This window comes from Bos taurus, unplaced genomic scaffold, assembly GCF_002263795.3.
Source record: "Bos taurus isolate L1 Dominette 01449 registration number 42190680 breed Hereford unplaced genomic scaffold, ARS-UCD2.0 Leftover_ScbfJmS_2110, whole genome shotgun sequence".
NCBI classification, from domain to species: Eukaryota; Metazoa; Chordata; class Mammalia; order Artiodactyla; family Bovidae; genus Bos; species Bos taurus.
The window spans coordinates 103,413-111,335 of record NW_020191195.1 but is presented as its reverse complement, the minus strand read 5'-3'; the positions used below and the strand labels follow the sequence as shown (position 1 = coordinate 111,335).

The 7,923-nt window shown below is 43.7% G+C and overlaps 1 pseudogene; it reads right to left on the bottom strand.

Annotated features, from left to right (window-relative positions):
• LOC112445604 (ubiquitin-conjugating enzyme E2 D3-like) lies at nucleotides 1–890 on the bottom strand (annotated as a pseudogene).
• Between the last annotated feature and the right edge of the window lie 7,033 nt (nucleotides 891–7,923).

Here is a 7,923-nt window from a genome sequence, read left to right as displayed (position 1 = left end):
TTTCATTTTAAACAGTAATTTAAAGTTTATTCAAGCTTTAATGCAGGTTATTCTGACTTTAAGTTAGCATTACATGGCATACTTCTGAGTCCATTCCTGAAAAATTCTGTTGTACTCATCTCTGTCTGTTTTATAGATCTATGCAACTTCTGGCACTAGGGAGGGGGTCATTGGGGTTCGAAACACATAGCAGGGAGCAAATGGATACCAGAACTGTAGAAATCATGGAAGCAAGAGACCACAGTGAGCTTAGAGTAGCGAACCTAGTGCTGCCATTAGTGTTCATGTCTGGATGATAAATTCTGTTGCAAATGCACCCTTAGGTAGTGTGAAGGGGTAGCCTTTAGGGAAATGAATTGGCACAGAGAATACACTGCCTCAATATGGGCTGCCGTTCTTTTTCATAATTGTGGTTTCCCAGTGAAATGTATCATCCCCAACTGGACCTGTAGAATATTGTGCTGGAGGGTCCCTGGCCACCTCACTAAGTTCCTTATTAATCCATTTCAGCGCCACAGTCTGTGCTTTTTGTCTGACTCCTCACTATCAGTGTGTGAAGGTCCGGCCAAAACTCCTGACTATCTGGTGGCTGGGAAGGACTACCTCTTCATCTCACACTGGCTCTGCCAGACACAGGTGCCTTCTTAATAAACAGGGAGGTTGGACTGGGGTGGGGTCACTGGCAGAGAGTAGATGAGGCTGGAGGGGAAGGGGAGATGAGCAGTGGAAACCCTTAGACTCAGACAAGCATCGAGTACCTGACGGAGACCATCCAAATTAGTGGGTTCTTTTTTTTTTTTTTCTTTCAGATATACACCCGGGAGTGGGTTTTCTGGGTCATGTGTTAGTTATGGTTTTAGATTTTGAGGACCCTCCTTACTGTTATCCATGGTGGCTGCACCAATTGACATTCCCACCAACAGTGTACAGATCGTGTCCACATGCTCATCAACATTTGTTACTTCTGTTCTTTTTGGATGATAGCCCTTCTGATAGGTATAAGATAATACCTCATTGTGGTTTAAATTTGCATTCATATGATGATTAACGATGTTGAACATCTTTTCATGTGCTTCTCGGCCATTTGTATGTCTTCTTTAGAAAAATGTGTATTTAAGTCTTCTGCCCATTTTTTTAATTCTTTTTTTAAACTGTTGAGTTATGTAAGCTGTTCATATATTTTGGATATTAACCTCTTATTGGTTATATCACTGGCAAATATTTTTTTCCCATATAGTAGGTTGTCTTTTCATTTTGCTGATGGTTTCCTTTGCTGTGCAAAAGTTTTTACCTTTAAATACATCTCATTTATTTATTTTTGCTTTTATTTTCCTAGCATAAGGAGACAGATCCAAAAAAAATATTATTATGAATTATATCAAAGAATGTCCCACTCATAGTGCCTTCTAAGAGTTTTATAGTTTCCACTCATATTAGGTCTCTAATCCATTTTCAGTTTATTTTTGTATATAGTGTTAGAGAATGTACTAATCTCATTCTTTGACAGCAACATGTCAAAGAATAAGATTAGAGCCTAAACACAACTTGGTATTATCAGAAAACTAAATATGCTTTTACATTTGAGCCAGTAATTAGAGTTTTCAGAAAGTAACCCTGAAGAGACATCCACAACTTTATGAAAATACTTACATATCCATGAACATGTTAACTGAAGGAACATGATATATATCCACAGAGGGGAGTACTATACAGCTATAAAAAATAATGAGCATGATCTTTGTAAAGTAATATGGAGTGCTTCCATGATAGATATAGATATATAAAAGAATGTGGGAGTTTGGGGCTAATGTCAATGATACCAAGTGCAGTGCCTTCGCATCCTGGTATGAAGAGGCTTTGAGAGCTGAAGAAGAGAGAGCCAGAGCCAGAGCTGCAGCCAGGGCTCCTATGGTGCCAGGGCCAGTGCAATTTCCAGAGCATGTCCAAAGCTCCTCCCACCCCTAGTGAAGTCTGAGCAGATACTTCACATTGCATTTCAAGAAAGCAAGCAATCTTCCAACTAGCAGAGGGCCAAGGTGTTTCTCATGGAAACACAGCATATAATGTATTTGTGATCCTATACAATATGCAAAAATTAGAGGTTTTTCTTTTTTCTGTTTTTAAATGTCATTCCTTTTAATTAAAGACGTGTTTAGCTTCAGAGTCTAAGTATACTAATGGCACAGCTCCCCCTTGTACTGCAGATTATCAAGTTGAAAAATAAGAATTTTCATAATACATAGCACAGACTGAAATCCTTGAATCATTTCTTGTCATTCAGAATAAGAAAACATGATATTTAAATATGGATTTTTTGCAAAAATGGAAATTATTCCACAGTGAAGTCTGTGTGATTATCAGATACAGAAAAAAAAGTCTTGAGAGGTATTCACTTCTTGGTTTGTTTTATTCCTTTTAGTCTTTCTTTGTAAAACTGAAGTGTATATACCTGGATTGGCTTAGCTTATTTAAGAATGTGGGAGAAGTGAAAACCCAGTAAACTTTACTTCTTGCACACTTTCACTGTAATTCTTCAAATAGCAATTTAGCATCTGTTCTTTGGAGGCTTCTGAGTAGTATTGGGGATGCTAAGAAAAATAAACCAAACCATTTCCTATAGAATTCTAGAGTCTAAGAGAACAATTCATATAAAGTAGCTCATGAACAAAGATCTAGGGGCCCAATAAAAATGAGGTGTAAGGAGGTGAGGGGATTGAGGGCTTCCTCATGAGGAGTCTAGTGTAAATACACTGAGGCAAGGCACTTGGAGACTTTAGGACAATAAATGTCCCTGGGAGGTAATTTTAAGTTAGGCTACATGTTGAGCCCACCGGGGAGGCTGTGGAAATACTAAATAGAGGCCAGACCCTCAGATGGTGGGTCTCAAAGTTGACAGACTTAAGACTGGAATGGAACAATTCCTGAACAATTACTTTTCAATTATCAGGCTTCCCAGGCCGCTCAGTGGTCAAGAATCCACCTGCCAATGCAGGACATGTGGGTTCATTCCTTGGATCAGGAAGATCCCCTGGAGGAGGAAATGGCTACCCAATCCAGTATTCTTGCCTGGAGAATCCCATGGACAGAGCAATCTGTTCAGTCCATGGGATAGAAAAGGGTCAGACACGACCGAGTGACTAAACAGCAACTTGAGTAGACCAGAGAGAAATCCCCCCTGGGGAGGGGATGGAATGTGCCCTGTGCTCCTGTCCCAGTGCCCGTGAACGCAGTGCACAACCTAGATGTCTCATGCACATCATCTCCAAGGAGATTCTGTGAAATAAATATAATAGAATGAAACCGGAAACTCAGAAGCCAGTGGGCTGACACTCTGCTGTGAGTCGTAGAAACAGAGCTCATTTTATTGAAAGGGCATTCCATTCAGCGGTTTTGGCTGTGTTGATAATTCCACAAAGTGTATGAGATGAGTATATTTTAGGTGATGTGATGGTGAAATTGATGAAGGTAGGGGCTTATTTTATTTAGTTACTTATTTATTTGGCTGTGCTTGGTCTTATCTTTGGAATCCAGGATCCTTGATCTTCCTTGCACCCTGAGAGTTCTTTAGTTCCAGGATGAGGAATGTTTTAGTTCTGGTATATAGGATCTTTAGTTGTGGCATGTGAACTATTACTTGTGGTGTGTGGGGTCTAGTTCCCTGATCAGGGGTGTAACCCAGGCCCCCTGCAATTGGAGCACAGATTCTTAGCCACTTAGCTACTGGGCCACTAGGCAACTCTCTAGAAGTTGTTTAAATGAAAGAGCAGCTTGGAAGGAAGAAAGAGTGAGTTTTAGAACCAAATTCTAGATTATTTAAATTTCATTCAGTTAAAAAACTACACCCACACTCAAAATACGATTTAGTAGTGGAAATGAAAGATTCTTTCTAAACAGCATTTTGGACTGATTTGGTGTTTCATGTCCAAGAATGCCACAGATTCTCTGACATCTCCTGGATTTAAAAGATTCCTCAGGGTCGGTGGTATCCTCCAGGATGAAAATGATCATAATCATAGTAAAAACAGATATTGTGTAAAGTCTCAGTGTGGTCCAGGCAGTGTGCCAGGTGCTTTAGCTACATGCCACTAGCCCTACAAAAGCCACTTCACCGGAGGCTCCCCGAGTTTGGGGATGGACCCAAGTCCTCACAACTGATAAGAGTCAGAGCTGGGCCTAGAGTGCTGGTCTGAATTTAACCACAGCATGTACCCTTCCACTTGTCCCAGCCTGAGGTGCTCATGAGTCAGTTAATTCACTGTCTTTTAACACTCCAACATGTATCTTGAGTGACAGAAAGAGGGACACTGTGACGAAAACACTGGGATGAAATACATAGCCAAGGCAATACAAACACCAAAATAATTAAGAGGTGTGAATAAAGGAGAGAAGGAGATAATGCTCAGTTAGCAAATGATCACCTCCATGTGGAAATTCAGACACCCTCAAGTGATCGAGGGCTTACAAGATTATCTGGCGCTATCCTTCTATGTAGAAAGTAAACATTTTATTTGTTTTAATTAAAAATAGTTATTTCTATTTATTTTTTGACTGCTCTGGGTCTTAGTTTGGACACTGGGAATCTTTGTTGCCACATGCAGGCTCTTTAGTTGTGGAATGTGAGATTTTAGTTGTGGCACGAGAACTCTTAGTTGTTGGATGTGAGATTTTTAGTTGTGGCATGTGGGATCAAGTTACCTGACGAGGGATCAAACTGAGGACCCCTGCATCGGGAGCGCATAACCACTGGACCAACAGGGAGGTGCCAAGAGTAAATATTTTAGAACTACCCTAAATCTGGTGAATCAGATGGTACAGAATGCGCCTGCAATGCAGGAGACCTGGGTTCAATCTCTGGGTTGGGCACAATCCCTGTGGAGGGCATGTAACACACTTCAGTATTCTTGCCTGGAGAATCTGCATGGACAGAGGAGCCTGGCGAGCTACAGTACATGGGGTCACAAAGAGTGGGACATGACTGAGCGATTAAGCACACACCCTAAATCTGGCTAAAGAGCAGGAATATATCACCTCTATCTCTTTGACATCATAACATCTGTCCTGAGCTCCTTAATTTCTGCTGCATTTTCCTAATCTTACATCACTTTTGTGACTGAGACCCATTTTCTCCAAGATTTGCTATAGGGTAACTGCTCACTGTTTGTAGGAATATGCATTCCCCAGGAAGACTTTAATCAAGGGACAGAAGCTGATATGAGAACCTCCATAAAGGGGGACTAAGGAGATAATCAACCCTGAATATAGTGGTCACCCAAAGACTAAGAAGAGGAATCTTAGCTCAGTAGAAGGAGCAGTCCCAGGCTGTGGTAGATACATTGAGGATGGTAAGCAAGAGGAATCAGAATGACTCAAGTTGCATCCCCACTGTCTATTCTCAGAAGCCCTGATGGACTAGGATCACATGAAGATCATCCTGACTTCCAACTTGGAATTCTCAGGAGACTAGGACTTTGATGTAAGACAAGAAGCTTCATAAAACAGAGAGTAGAGTTACAGGATTCGTCATGTGTCAATGTGAGGACCTGAAAGTGTACTCACAGTAGCACACACTATAAAAGGAGGCCCTGGAAAATCACTGATGCTGTGGTCCCCAGGAAGCTCTGGGCACAGATGTCAGGTTGATTTCAGTCTAGGAAGTCTTAGCGAGGTGAGACCTCTAATACAATCAGCTGCAGTTTCGCAGAGGGAGGGACCTGAATCCAAGGAGGACTTCACATGCGATGCTGAGTGTTAGCGGGGACCCCTGCAGAGGGAGCCGAACAGAATTCTGTAAATTCTTAGCCTTGAGAAGCCCACAGGAGCTCCTTCTGAGTGGTCCACTCATTCAACCTGTGTGATCTTAGGGAGGGCTGAGTCTCCTCTAGCCAGATCAGAACCCAGATCTGCAGATGGGGGTGTCTTGACCATAACCAGACTTAAGGTGGGGACCATCAGTGCTAGTGAGAGGATCTCTACCCCAACGAAGGAGGCTCACAGAGTAGCAACCCACCTGACAAGCAGAGATGCTCAGAGCACAGCTGGCCTCCCACCACTAGGGACTTGGGAAGGCGAGGGCTTTGTTTGGGAGCTGGAAGACTCGGGTTCATAGGAGGGGGCATCCTGGGCTCTGATACACCGCACAAGGAGTACCCAGGGACGGATGAATATTGAGCTACTGGTGTTCCCATAGCATGCTGCCCCTGCTGTCATCACTGGGAGACCCCACGTAGGACCTTATGCAGCTCCCCTCCACTTCTGCTTTGAAACCCAGCAGATAGACCGGTAGCCGCGGCGACCGTATGGCGGAGACTTAGAGTTCAGGACTTGTCCAGAACCAAGGTGAGAACCTGAATGGAGCTGAAGGGACTTTCCCAACCCTCCCAGTAAGAAAAGTGACCCATCCACATCCCACCCCTGTGATATGGCTCTTAAGAGTCCCTCAGAGCTATCGGCTGAATGTGGTCTAGAGTGTCTCAGGCTAAGGCATTGGTCTGTGGGGGTAGGCCCGGATTCTACCCCCGGAGGAGCTCTAGGACCTAGATGAAAGCCCTGAGGGCTGATGAGCAGACTTCGACACCGCCAAGGGGGCCACTCTGAGCGGCTCCCCTGTACTGGGCTCTAGGAGGCCCTGGGTAGAGCTGCCCTACTCTGGTGCCCCCTGGTGTCCACTGGAGGTGGTTTTGGGGAAGTGAGAGCCTTGCTGTAATGGAATAAACCCAGTTCAACAAAGAGACCTGGTCCCCAATATTAATGGCTGTGACGCTGAGTGAGGATGGAGGCTCCTCCCATAAGAAATGGAGTCACATAAGGCGCCAGTCCTATTTTGAGGACTGGGAGAATCAGGCGTTTTGACATGACACTTCCTGGGACGTCTCAGGGAAGTGAGAGACCAGGTCAGTGGGGGCAGCCTCAGGTTGACAAGGGAAGGTTTCAGGTGTCCTGGTGGATGGTGAGAACCTTGGAGGCTGTGGATGTTCCACACCCGTCATTCGGACCACATCTCCCTGTCGTCATCCCTGGGAGACCTCAAGAATACATGTCTGTCCCCACTGCACGCTAATGGGGAAGTAAGGGTCTTGGTCTGAATGGAGTGGTCAGCAGAGGGAGAAACCTTAGACCCTGTCATGAGTCAAATGTAGAGCTTGGTTGCTTCTGTGTCCTGGCTATTGAAAACAGTTCTGCAGTGAAGACGAGTACAAGTGTCTTTTTCCATCCCCATTTCCTCAGGGTATACGCCCACTAGTGGGATTGTTGGCTCATGTGGTAGTTTTATTCCTAGTTTTTGTAAGCAGAGTGAATTAATTCATAAAGAGGAAAGCCAATATCAAATATTAATGCATATGTATGGAATCCAGAAAGATGGTACTGATGAACCTATTTGCAGGGCAGCCTGGAGATGCCGACATAGAGAACAGACTGGTGGACCCAGTGGGGGAAGGAGAGGGAGGGGCAGATTGAGAGAGTAACACTGAAAACGTGCACATTACCATATGGAATATAGACAACCAGTGGAAAATAGTTTTATGACCAGGGAGCTCAAAGCCAGCACTCTGATATCTTAAGAGGGGTGTGACATGGGAGGGAGTTTCAAGATGGAGGAGACATAAGATGTACCTATGGCTGATTCATATTGATGTGTGGCAGAAACTGGTACACTATTATGAATTAATATTGTAAAAAAATTATTTTCAAAAAGACGTATAGGAGAAAACAGAAGCAAAAAATATTTTAGACCTTGAATTGGGATCTTGTGAGGGTTCACAGGGACATCAACCTGCCTGCACCAGATTTTGTTCTCAGGAGACCGTGTTTGGTAAGATATGGTCATCTTCACTTCCTGCTTTTGGGACACAGAGTGATTGGCTTTTACTATCAAGCAGTCATCACTTCAGGAAAAAGTTGAGCTTCTCTACTGCTACTGCTAAG